Here is a 13,486-nt window from a genome sequence, read left to right as displayed (position 1 = left end):
TGTGTATATGATTGTAACCTCTGTCCCAACCTCAATTATTTTGATTCTAGGATCCTGTGAAATCAGAGACTTTCCAATGATTTCTGCATATATGATAGAGAAATCTGTGATTATCAGAGTAATATCAATAAGACAAAATCAAAAGTAAATAATTTCTGAAACAACTGCCCAGTTTGTCAGGAAGAAAACTGCATCTTGTGTCCTTTCAACATTTTAGCATATAGACTTCAGGCTAATTAGACTGCCTTCCATGGCTTCCTCTCTCCTGTGAACTCATTCTGTATAGGTACATATGTAATATGTGAATGGTTAAGTGGTTGTACTTCTAAGTATGTTTAAATTAGTTTACATTAATAATTACAACTCTAACAGAAAAATGTCACATTTGAGAAGTAACAGTCTACAAAGTCAGTAGCAGATAGAAATCTGAATTTCTCTCCATCCTCCATTACTTCTCTGCTACCTGTATATATTCACTAGCTCGCCAGAATTCATACTCAAAAATTTAGAAAAAAAGCATGGACTCATGCTGGAGTCAATTTTGCATAGATACAGCCTTTTTGGGGGAGAGTGGTATGTGATCTTCAAGAAACTCTCGTTTGAAAGGTACAGTGCTGAATCAAAAAGTGCTGTTTTAAAGCAAACACAAGTCAACGAAATCAACCAGTTTCCATCCAGTTCCAGTTTTCTTCCCTTGCTTTAGAACTGGTAAATAATATGGAAGTTATTTCCAAGAAGAAAACTGATTTTTCCCATTATCATTTCATGAAAGCTGAGTCAATTTTAATCGTATTTTAATGAGCAAATGTTGCTTCAATTTGGTCAGCTTTTGAGTAAAATCCACCAATGCTGGAAATATTTAATACACTAAGGAAATAAAGTTTCACAGGAATTATCCTACTGAGGAAAAAGAAAAAAAAGATATTTTCATTTATTGGTTTTAGTAGCTGGCTTTAAAGAAGCTACAGGAATACTGCCTATAACGAGAAAATATGGGAAAATCCTTCCTGAGACAAATATTTCCTTTTAATGCCCATTTGCCAAGAAGTGTTTTATGTGATGCTTAGGGAGCTCAGTTCATTTCCATGATCCTTTCCTTAATTTTCAATACATAGAACTACCATTCTGAACTTTTCGGTAATATCTCGTGACAACCAGGTTCCTGAACTAATAGTACCTTGTGTTGAAAATAAGACCTTTTTAACAGCCTGGTATTGCCATTTTTAAGTTTCGTTGAATATGTTCTTCTTTCTTGTGCTACGATCAAACAGGGTAAATAGAAGTTTCCTGTCCCATGTATATCCTTCATTACTTTGTGTACTTTTTAAACAGTCCCTCTTCTACAAGGTCAATATTATCTGTATGTATTATACCTCTTCACATTCTTTACTATCTGATTGTTTTAATTTTCATTCTTGTTCTCCTTAAAGCCAGAATTCCTGACACTGAATACAGTGTTAATTTGAAGCTGCATCACTGATTTATATAGATACATAATAATATTTTCTATACTCCTGTTCTTTACGGATCTTAAAATGTTTTCACTACTGCTGTTCCTTAAGTATAAAAAAATACTGAACCTTTTTGGAATATTGTAAGTGACCTAAATTGTACTTTTGTAACAGTAATACTTACATGTACTTAGACACAGACTACTCTACTGCTCCGGGTATAATAAAGAAGTGGTTACAGTATTAACAAATAACAGAGAGTGATTACAGATTTGTAAATGGAGTTAGAGGAAATGTCTGTTTCACATTTAACATGAACAAACCAAAAAATTTGGATAAGTACCTCAACATTTGGGAAAAGCAGCTGAAACTTTTCCAAAGTTTCTGAGTTTACTGTGTCTGTAAAACTGTTCAGGAAATAAGGTGTTTTTTTTTTTTGCAGTTCTGTTTTAAAAGTCTTCCATAGTACTTAGACACTTGTTCTTCTAAAGCTGGGTTGAGCAAGAAGGAAGAATGATTTTAGAGCATATTAAGCATTTTAAATTTTAAATGTCCTATATTCACTATGACTTTTAGTCAAAGATAGAAAGCAAGTATATGTCACCCATCCAATCCATATTTTCACAGTTGAAACAAATCTTTATTTAGAAAGACTTAGGATAAAACTGCTATTATACTCAAGTGTGATAATTATTATTATCTATCAAGGGTTTGATTGCGGGGTGACAATAAAACCGCGGCACTCTCCCACTCTCCCCCCCACTTCCCCCTTCAGCTCCTCCCTCTACCCCTTCCCACTAAGGACAGACGATCCGGAGAAAAAGAAGGACAGAGAGAAGAGAGTTGGGAAAATTAAAGACGTTTTATTAATGCTACTGATAAGAATAGAGAAAATAATACAAAATATACAAAACCAATCTTGAAAGTCCCAGCAACTGCAGAGCCGGCACCCGAAGTCCTGGACTGGACTCTGCAGCCAACTGGAGCTGAATTCAGTCTCTCACTAGGCCTCAGTTCACAGGGACGACTAGTAAGGTCCTCTCCTAATGTCAGCCATAAGCAAAAAATGGACAAGATCCTCGTGATCTTCCACTTTTATATGAAGTATTCATGTGAATGGGATGTTATACTCAGTTGGTCAGTTCCTTGGTCACCTGTTTCTCATTGCCCCTCTTATGAGATGTGCATCGTTATCATAACTTCACATTCCATTGCTATGTTTACCAAACCATGGGTCTGGTTTTCCAGGAAAATGCAGCTAATATGAAGGCTTTAGCTGACAGGGAAATTCAATAAAAGAGAAACTTGTTTTTTAACAAAACCAGGACAATTCTTTAGACATGATCTACTACTATCCAGACCTCAACAAGTGTTCATGAACAGAGAAACTGCTAAAGCTCTTGTCTGAAGAAAGGTACTCCGAAATCTGCATTTGTGTTTTATGTCTGACCTGCAACATTTTTACTATCTAGAGGAAACTGTATTGCTTGTGCCTGGAGAAGAAAGAAAAAGTATCTCATAGAGGACACAAATGCTTAGAGGACACCAGAGTAATATCAAGGTCTTCTACCATTTCTAGAACCCATATTAGCTCTTAGTAACTTGTACAACAATAGGAAATCACTCTTTGCCCATCTGGGTGCTTTGTCCATGCTGAACCATTTCAGAAATACCAGGGAACTAGGAGTCACAGAAGTGCTAGGGTTTTGATTTAGGTAAATTTGCATAAGGAAACTGTGTCTACATAATGGTTGAGGTCTCTGATCTGTGATGAAATTTGATGCTTGCTTTGTTTCTTAGTGTCAAAAGTAGTGTGAAAAGAGAGAAAAATGTATATACATGCTATAAAAGCTGCAAGAATATCAAGGGTCAATCTGCCTACATTTCACTCCAGCTCAGGATGTTTTTATTACTCAGCTGTTAGTCATAACTATAAAGCGGTTGAGTTCTCACAGCCCTCACACACTATTTAGACAATGAATGAACATGGCTGAAAGAAATTTTCACTGTGTACATCATGTACTTAATTTCATTTGTCCTCTTCAGTGTGGATAAGGTAATATTTTGCATTTTATTTTAAGACATATTAAATGTTGTTCTTAGATCTTTTGGGGGGCTGCAAACAACTCTAAACCATTTCTGCAAGCAGCATATTAGGCACTATATATTGTTCCTTGGGACATAAGAAAGAAAAATGAGGCCATTTATCACACAAGATAGAAGATTTAATTGTCAGGGATTGCTGGAGATGAGCTAGCATTACCTTCATACTGACCGTAAATGATAGAACCACAGGGAATCTGATTAGAAGGACCATGCTTAAGGTGATGGATATTAAGAAGAGTGAAAAAAACAGGGAAGGTATTTTGAATGATGCCCAAATGGTTGGCATGTTTTCACATGTAGGGACTGATCACTCAAGTTGCCTGAGAGAAAGTTCTGACAGCCTTTATTCCAGAGCAAGGTTTCACTAAAAGATAATCTAACTTCCTTGAAAGGGCATGAGAGGAGGAGATGGGAAGGTGACAGTATGCACATCCATACATAATACACCGTTATTGGAGATTAACTTGTTGTATTGTTACGTGTGAAAGTCACTAAGACACAAAGAATGTTTTGCTATCGATACTGAAGTTAAAGTTAATACTAAAATGAGAAAGTTGGAGTGTTATAATAATTTAGCTACATTTACGCAATTTCTGCTTCTAAATGGCAATTGTTGACTTCCAATCTGTAGAACAACCACCGTCAGTGTTGCATTCACCCACCTATTGCTCACAGTAGTCAACGTCTTGACATTGTGTAATAAGGACAGCACAATCACCACATGTATAAATACCTAAAGGCATCTTGATATTGATTCACCGTACAAATAAATCTGCAAATGAAACTCCTAAGTGATTGTAAGCTGTGCCTGTCATGGTGCCAGCTGAAGTATTGTTTCTGCTACCCTGGGTAGTGTATACTTTGAGTTGCATTTAAGTCAGTGAAACCCCAAGACAAGAGGTGGCTGGAATGATTCCAGGGGACCCTTGCTGTCCCTCTTCTCACCTGCAAGGTCAACTGCCTAGTTGATGGGAGATGTTACCTGCTGATAGTTTGTGAGATAGGGCAGCTCTTCAGGCAGATGATTGCTTCAGGGACCTCAGAGCTTTCCTGTTCATTCTGTTAAGGAGACCTCTAGGAGGACAGCCTTGGGGTAAGAGTTGCCTTGCAAAGAATCTCCTTGTTGGTTTGTTTTCTGGCAGTGATTCCTAATAGCAACAAAGCCACATTTCAAAATGCTGAAAACCTTCACAAAATCAATTTTCCTTCCAGCACCCTGCTCTCTTGATGAGAGGGTGTGTTCATAAAGGGCGTCCAAATAACAGAGATGAAGAAAACACATTGTCACAAGAATGCCTTTCAACACTTAAAAATTGCTTTCTGAACCTGTTTGAGATTGTCAGCTAATAGGGTAGCCTTCATTCATAACTCTTTTACAGTAATGCACAGCTGGGTGACAATCCACCTCAAACAATACTTACTTTTGTCTTTCCTTATTTATCATGATTATCATTACTTTTTACTTTGGTTACCAGATGTTTCTTTAGTGCTCTGACATCCTTTATAATTTGCATATTTGTTAATTTAACTAGCAGAAAAGTCAACGCACCATACAGTATGTACTTTGTATTTAACATTTCTACGTACGTGGCATAAGCAATGAGAAAAGCTCCTCTGATATCCCCAATACATATTGAATGTACAAATTTAACATACTTCTTAAAATTCATGTATTTGGGCTTTTCTTTTGTGCCATGCAAAAATGCCTGATTATTTAGAGCACAGCTCAAATCCAAGGAGGAATCATTTTGAGTCTACAGTATAAACTCATAGCATTCAGGCTGTGGCTATGATGAACAAATCAGTAATTAATTGGCCATTCATTCCAGTGACCTGTCAGCATTCAAATGCTTTAATTAGATGGAGAAATGGAGGCAAGTAATGAGGGCCAAATCTGTATCCTTTTGAATTCAGTGGCAAAACATCCACTTGCTGCAATAAGATTTAGTCCTAAATGCATGACAGCACACTATAGAAGATGTCGTCTCCACCAACTATGGTTCAAGTGTATAATACTGATAATGTCACTGGCATTGTATCTTTCGTTAAGGAAACAATGATGCTCTTAGGAAGCTTTTTGTCTGCTCATGCATACAAAACAGGCAATTTTCATAAAGTATTAATTGCAAATTATCTACTATAAATGAGGGTCCCAAAAAGAAATATCTACTTTATACTGTATCTGCTGTTTATTTCATTATTAGTATTCTTCATTGTTTAGCTTATGTAGTACAGCTGAAAGGAAATACCATACCTTGTGTCAAGCAATCACAGTTTAAATATGCAGGTGTGTATATACCTGGAGTTTTTATTCTATTATCTTTTTTTTCATAAGTATTCAAACACATATGTATCTAAATGTACACTAGAACCTGTGGCTACCTATGTTTTCCTATTTTTGCCAGTTTCAATTTGCACACATAGATGAACCTCATTCAAAATTTCCACACTAGATTAAAATGCTGGTGACATATTTTAAGTTTCCTTTCTCTTCTATAGACACTGTTCATAGCTCAGCACTTTGTTGTTGTTACCTACCTAGTATAGCTTTGCACTTGAAGTGTAGGTTTGAACTCTTTGTCATGAAAAACACAGACCCATTTTGAAAATTGACTTATCATTTAGACATTCTTTCAAATTAAATTTATTTTATATTCTTCCAAAAGAGCTTTTAGTTTCACTATATGTATGCACATTTTAAACAACTCTCTAATTTACAAGATGCATAATAGACCTCATGGCAAAATGCAATGCCACACAGGGATATCTACACTAGTTTTGAATGAGGAACATGCCTCCATCCTAGGGAATCAGAAGCATCTAAACCCCTCCCTCCACTTACTTCTCTTCCTGGCTATTAAAAACTGCCTTCTCATTTTGAAGCCTTAGTGTATTCATGGTCATCCTATACAATTTTCTTCTTGTAGCATATCCTAAGTTGCATTTTCGCTCTATGCATTTAAACCTATATTGAACTTTATTTATTAAAAAAAGCATGTTTTCCATTAGCCTTTGCTTTGTAAGGCTAAGCCTCTGCTGGTCTCCTGTCAAAAGTATGGTTTCTGTTCCTCTGAACATCCACGTATTTTCATCTTTGCTGGACACATGCGAATCAAACTGTACGAATTTTTTCACATGAAGTCTCAACTGTAAAGAAGCATTAATACTTTTCAGTCCCTACCAAACATGCCCCCCATGACATATGTGGCAATTAGGTTTGTACTTTTCACAGCCAAATCAATCTGAAGTTCACAGGATCACTGTGATCAAGTAATATATCCCAGGTGTTCCCCTGTTCTGTCATTTAAAAATGATTAATTGTCAGCCTATAACAGAGATTCTTTTTATTAACCCTGAAGTACATGACTCTGCAATTTGTAAAATTATACCTCATCCCTCTTTTCTAGTTCACTCAGCTCTTCCAATATTATATTCTGATCCCTCTCTAAATTACTGTTTCCCGTGCTTTGTTGTTGGGTGTTCTCATTCTTCTTCAAGTGACTGGCACAAGCCCTCAATACCTCCCCACCATATGCCCTATATAGTTCCTCGTAACTATTGTATTGAAGTAGATCTCTATTTCATCTGTATTTTTTTAATGGAAGGAACGTCATAAGCTGTCTTAAAGATAGGATCAAACAAATTTCCTAACAGCTTCCAAACAGCTGAATCTTCAAAAAATTTCAGTTTCAGAGTAGAATTTCAACTACATCAACACTAAACTCCTGAAAGAAGGACATTTGCAAAATCCTTGATGTATTTCACTCATTTAATTTCATATTCCAGGTACTAGAACTCACCCCCATATAATCCCCTGGGCCTCAGTAATGTTTTCTGGTCCTTCCATGAGTGCCTCACCTAACTTCTCTGCTCCATTGAGAACCACCTTGGGTGCTGTGTTCAACTTTTGGGAGTCTTCACTTTTTCCATTTCAAAGGGTCATCATATGGGAGCAGAGCAGCTGCCGTCCCTGCTGAGAAGAGTTGTCTCACCTCCGGAAATGCTAAATAACATGGAGTTCTTCTGACTATGGCAATTTAAAAAGCCCTAGCCTATTTTAAGAAGAGATCAGTATCTGACAGGGATAGATTTATGGGGCTAGAAAGGGTTATAATTCACACAGTCATCTGGCCAAGCCATACAGCCATCATGACTGGAGAAGTCTGCCACAGCAGTAGGACACTGGCATAATCCATGAGGATAGTTTTAAGTTCCATAACATCCATCTGAAATTGTTCCACGTGGCTCTGGAAATGAATAAATCTTTGCAGCATTCATCAAATACCTATTTAGCACCAATCCTATTGCCTGAGCAAGCTCACCAGCATTTTGTAGCTGGCTATTTGACTCAGCTGGTCTGTCACCCTTATCTTCTTAGAAACTATCTAAAGAACTAGAACCAAGAGTTTCTGAGCTCAGATAACTACCTGCCCTCCCAGTTTGAGGTTCGATTTCGGTTTGTTTTCCATTGAATGCCTCCAAATACTCCTTCAGATGCCAAGAGCAGGTACACAGGCTCCCAGCATCCCTATGTCTATCATACAGTGGGCTATCACACCATCTCTCAAATCTGAGATGACTGGGAGCTTTCCTCTTGTCATCAAGCCCTCTTTCACAGATTTAGACACAAGATTTTTGTTACTACAGTGACAATCATGAGGCTTTTATTCAATGTGCTGGTAAACAAGGCTCATATATTAACACATGCCATCTTCTAGCAGGATCTGCCACATCAGTCTCAGTAAAGAAGAAAGTTTTCCTTGCTGTAATTCCACAATATACCACTGGTGGTCCGAAATTCTCCATTTGAAATGATGAACTATATTACAACATGATGACTGCACAACACACACTGCCAAGGAAACCCTATACAAACTGCAGTATCCACCAGACCTTCTTCAATTCCTAGAAAGAGACCAGTCTGTCCTCCTTCATTCTTAATTCCAGGTGTTACAACCAAGGGATCTGAGGGACTTATTTAATGAGCACAAATGGCTCTGGATATAAAAAAGCCTGCTATTTCTCCTTCAGAAATCTAAATTACATATGAAGTCACAAAATAATCACAATATTTATATAATTTATTGTCCTTTTTAGTGCCTCTTATCTTAGGTGTTGTGATGGTTTCCAGGTATGACCAAAAAGAGGAGTTTTCTGTGTGGGAAGCCTGCCTCTGAACCAAAGTATATGCTTTTTTTTCAAACATTGCAACCACAACTGTGTTTCTTCTTAACTCTAGTGGTGTTTGCTTGAGATTCCTCACCCTGCTGGCAGGTGTTGACCCAGCTGGGAAAATGCAAACTGGGCTTTTTGCTGAGTCAGTAACAAAGGAAGCTCATTATTCCACTCAGATATAAGAGAAATAAAAAGAAATCATGATGAAGAGAGTAGTAAGGTTTGGGTGGGCATGTCCTGAGGGAATGAGACATAGAGAAAATCAAATCCAAGGAAAAGTTTCAGTTTGTGGTTTCATAGCAAATTCTTTCAAGATGGCCTCTGTGTTAATAAACAAGGTTTATTAATGAAGAAATCCACTTGCCTGCACCCAAACATGCATGAATATTAGTCAATATTCTTTCCATAGCTGCTTTCTCTTGCGTGCATGTCTATCAGCTACCCGTAATTCTCAGACATGTCTGCAGCCAGCTTTTGTGAACATGTTAATTAGGAAGTCTGTACCAGCTGAGTTTCTGAGATGAACAGCAAATAATACGGCTTGTGCATCCCACCCCCACAGCAGGCACTCAAACAGCGTGGTTTATTGAACAGAAATCATACAGAGGAGAGAGACCAGGTAGATTTGGAAGCTCAGAGCTGTAATACAGAACTATAAATCCTGCCTGCATAGAGAGCTTAAGTGCCACACTGGCATCCAGTGACAAACAGTGGTCTCAGATCTTGGATTTTATGGTTGCCTTGAGTAGCAAAAATAGTTCATTTCATAACATTGTGAAGAACCTATTGAGCCCCAGCACATACAAATATGCTGAAGTGTAGGCAGGGAGGTAATTCGTTCTGTACCTTCCAACTGACATGGAGGTAACCTGCCACAGAACATACGACCATGAATTAACTTTCCTTACCCCAAGGTAATCATTTGGTTTTATAGATAAAATTTGGATTATAAATTATCCGCTTCAGCACAATTACTTTGCTAAATGATTTCTTGGCTATTAATGGCACAACTAAAATCTCCCCACAATGGAGATGTTCCATGTTCAATGGGATTGATACCAAGGAAATAAAAGCTTGTGAAAATTTGAATAGCAAAATATTGGCTTGTGAAAATATTGGTAGTATAAGTGCTTGTATGGAGAATTAATGGTAGCATGGGGAATTAATGGTGGCAGAGCTGTATTGAATACATTGCAGCCACTGTATATGTGCATTAGGACGGAGGAAGACATTACATAGCTTGAAGAAACATGTACATTTTGCTTTACATAAGACAGTTGCTCATGGTAAGGCAGGATGTGAGCTTAAAGTATTGATTCTTTCATGGGAATTTCTCTTTAGGTTTTATGGAGAGCAGAGTAAGAAACTTGTGATGGTGTCGTGTTGGTTTGAGATATATATTTTGTTAAAAGACTGCATATTTGGCTCATTATTTATGACTTTGATAAAATTAAAAAATGAAAAACAAAACAAAATAAAACTGTGCTACATTACTACTAGTAATGTAATAAAAAAGGAAAGGAGGAGCAGAAATGCCTCCTCCGAAGTTCCAAGAAATAATGCCTCACTGCAAAGCTCTGCAGTTTGTCAGGAAAAGGTCATGTTCCCAAACCAAAAGCCCAAACCTAATCTAAAAGCACTGAGCAGAGCTGAAGAAATAAGTACATCCACTCACAGTTAGAAATTGTCTGCTACTGTGCTATAATCTTTTCTTCAACAATGTAAGTTTTCCACAAAGCAGTACCCTGAGCAGAGCTTGCAGCTTGTTTAAAAATAAAAAAGGCAAGGAAAGTCAGTGTTTTGCAGAGATATCTTCATGAAGTGTGGGGAGAGGCTTCAGTGACTTCTTCTGCTTTTTATTTTCCCAGGAAGCTATAGGGCTAGAGGGCATTGGTTATGTGGAGCAGCACTCAAGTCATATGCACATTTGGAAATGAGCCTGCAGCCCTTCCAATCTGCTATTGAGAAGACAATAAATGATGGAAATATGTTATCTGTAAGATTTAAATTTTTCCTTCTCCACTGCTGTTGACATTTGACCCCCACACACACCCTTTCCAGCACTTATCTATAGTATCTTAGTATCATTTTCACCTTCTTTTTCTGCCTCTTAAACACACACACACGCACACATACACAACCCCCCAAGTCCATCACTTTTAGCTACAAACACAGCTTCAACAGCCTGAGGAGGAGTCCTTCAGAAACCATTTTCACATCAGGGCTATTCTTCTACAACTGGCGCCTTCTTGGCCATCCATTTTTAAAATTAACTATCCCATTAAAAATATGGGTATCAGAATTAGAACTGCTCGAACATAAGAGCACTTCTGCACACCAATTTTTAATGTTTCATCCTCAAGTAATTCTTGTACTTTTATCATCCTTAAAATGTGTTGGTTTTTGTTTTAAGGAATCTGAGTTTTAGGAAGCGTTCTGAAATATAGAAAAAACATCGTTTCCAGTTCTAATAAGGAGTCAGAAGTTGCACAATGGTAGTGCAAGAAGAACTGCAACTTTTGTAAGGCATTTTGCATTTTATTAACAATGTGAAAACTCTGAATGAGAATGGGGCCAAGTGATCTAAAACCATGCGTGAGTTTGTTTCAAAGACACAATTTTTTCCTAGAAATTAAGTCAGTGTCTGCAAATCTTTGCATCATTTGTTTGACAGTTTATCTTAGAGGCTTTTGTTTGATTTTGTTTCTTTGTTTGAGATGGATTTCATTTGGTTAGTTTTTTTGTTTTATTTTGATTTTCTACCAGTTGTGCAAGGAAAGATTTTATTGGCAACAGTGGTTTTTTTGGTTTTTCTTCGTGTAAATAACAATATTTTCCCATCTGGTCATTTCAGAAAAAGAAAAAAAAATCCCCACATCTTGATTTGCTATTGTCAACAGGACTTATCTGAGCACTCTTCCAAGCATATCCAGGAAGGAGGACAAACTTGCTTTTGGAAAATGGTCACAATGCCTACTGCATCCTCATTAATAAAGCAATTCCTTAACACAATGACAGATAAAAGAACTTTCTTTTTATTGAACTAAATGCTGGTTTTGCATAAAATTGACTATAATTCAGAGTCTGTAATGTCTGCTGAAAGGTTAGACTCGTTACCATCCAAATAGGCTGAGCTAATAAAAATTATATTTGTTACAATCCAAATAGATTAACCGGCCTTAAGGGCTTAGCTATGTATCACACTTTTCAATTTTCTTATAATTAAATTAACATAAAACAGACTTGACAAATAAATGACTGTATCAGAAACAGTTAAGCTCTGTTTAACCAAAATAACTGTTCTATTTACACATACAGTAACCTGTGTCTATTTTGGGAGCTATAAGGATCCTGTCTAGTTAACAAACCATTGGGTACCCACAGTCTGCTAGCGATCTTGATTCCAGTCTTTCTGTGAACCTCATATACCTTAAATACTAGATTTTGTGGCCTAGCTTCTGCACTCTCTGTTGGTTTCCTCTCAACCAGAGACCTCCTCTGATGCCCTGTCACACCTAAGCAATGGTCTTTTTTATCTTTATTCACTGAGTAACCCTTTTGATTAAACAATTTGAGTGGAATTATTTATATTTTATGAAGCTAAGCACATGCAATTCTTTGCAGGACAGTGATTTTAGTTTCTTCACCACATTTTCCCCATCCATCCATACAACCATTATCCACTTATCTAAGATCTCTGGCAACATCTTTTGGATGACAGCAGCATAACTCTTTAATAGCTTTAGCAGTTCATTAATGAAGGCTGCATGGTTTATTCAGCAGCACTGACCTTCCGAAAAACACCTTGGCTCTCCATAAACTATGTCTCTACCTATTAGCTTTATGGCCTTCTTTTCCCTCTCTTCCATTCCACTGTAAATCTTGAAACCATAATATTCAGAACCTTAATTTTCACCATGTCTCCTACTTACCTCTAAAAAGAAAGAACAAGATGCAAATGCCACTCCAGCTCGTAGTCTACTCTGTGGTCACCCCTTTGGATGACAGACCACAGGCATAACCTTAGTGGTTGGCAAGGGCACAAATATGAGGCTGTATGTCAAGATAGTCATTTTCCCTCCTGTTTCACTTGGGAGTTGTGTTTGCATGCATGACTGAGGAAGGTTTTCCCTTGAGAAGGGCAGCTGGAAAGCTTTTCACAGAAGTTCTGTTTCCCTTCCTAGTGTGAACATACAAAACCTGGTATGACCAAGCATCAAGGAAAAAGTTTACAGTGACCATACCAGGTGTCTGCAATATGTGTTGGACGTGGTCATGTTTTTCAAGAGCTTTTTGTTTCACACTTTCAGATAGCGAGTGAAATAATGAAATTGATGTGTAACCTGGTTTTGCAAAAACTCCAAAACTCTAGCTTCTCTGCAGTAATGTATGTGTGGTTTGGCAACTGGTAAAGAGAATAGTTTCCACTTTCCATAAAGCCATGCAAAATCCACTTAAGTTTCTTAGGGCTTTGTGCTATAATTAACCATTCTGAGGGTGCTATTATCTGAGGACTGTGCCTTTAAGCCCCTTCTCTCTGTAGGACCTCACTCAGAGCAGAGGAGTGCAAATGGAGTTAAGATCAGCAAGCTGGATACTTACATGCTTCTTTCGCCACCGCTTTTATGGTACCTATTTTACGAACAATGGGCTGCCTATTGCAGAAATGATCAGTATTGCACCTCAGGTATTCTCCCTAAATTACAATTGCGCTGCCTAGTTCTAAGCTATAAATATCAATGTATATCAGAGAA

The sequence above is a fragment of the Patagioenas fasciata genome, chromosome 1, assembly GCF_037038585.1.
Source record: "Patagioenas fasciata isolate bPatFas1 chromosome 1, bPatFas1.hap1, whole genome shotgun sequence".
Taxonomy (NCBI): domain Eukaryota; kingdom Metazoa; phylum Chordata; class Aves; order Columbiformes; family Columbidae; genus Patagioenas; species Patagioenas fasciata.
This window is presented reverse-complemented; position numbering follows the sequence as displayed.